General features: G+C 32.3%; 1 protein-coding gene across 1 annotated transcript in view; it reads right to left on the bottom strand.

The window, feature by feature from the left end:
- LOC105450481 (mitochondrial import receptor subunit TOM70-like) overlaps positions 1-541 on the bottom strand; it is a 7,293-nt gene that overhangs the window by 5,047 nt on the left and 1,705 nt on the right. The gene's annotated exons all lie outside the window — the stretch shown is intronic.

Raw genomic sequence — 541 nt, 5'->3', positions numbered from 1 at the left:
CTATCGAATATACATTAAAAAATATGTTTCAAAAAATGAGACGCTAAAACTTCTCATCTCACCAACATCTCATTGGATTTCGAACATATGAGCTATATAAGAATTGTATAAAGATATAATGTAATGAAAGACTATAATGTATACGAGCTGACCTATTATTATTTCATGCAATACCAAAACGTGATATGCTAGTTTCATACAAATATATTTATATATTAAAAACCATCGAAATAAATTCAGATTTTTAGAAGTATGCATTTGCGAACGTTGAAATGAATTATTTTTTAATCTATTTTAATCTATATCCGTTTACTGGGCGATAACGGCATCGACATAACAATGTTACAAGTTATGACTCTACCAACGATGCAGAGGAAGTTTATTATTCTGATGTTTCTAGGAAGTAAAAGGCGCCAACAAAGACATGGTATTCAACGTTTATTGCGCATAAAAGTTTAACTCGATTCAACTTTTTCCGCGTGGCAGAATAAGATGCTGTTTCCGGGAAAGTGAGCGATTGAGTGCAGGCTACAGGGAATGA

Source organism: Wasmannia auropunctata, unplaced genomic scaffold, assembly GCF_000956235.1.
Source record: "Wasmannia auropunctata unplaced genomic scaffold, wasmannia.A_1.0 LD336061.1, whole genome shotgun sequence".
In the NCBI taxonomy this organism is placed as follows: domain Eukaryota; kingdom Metazoa; phylum Arthropoda; class Insecta; order Hymenoptera; family Formicidae; genus Wasmannia; species Wasmannia auropunctata.
This window is presented reverse-complemented; position numbering and strand designations above follow the sequence as displayed.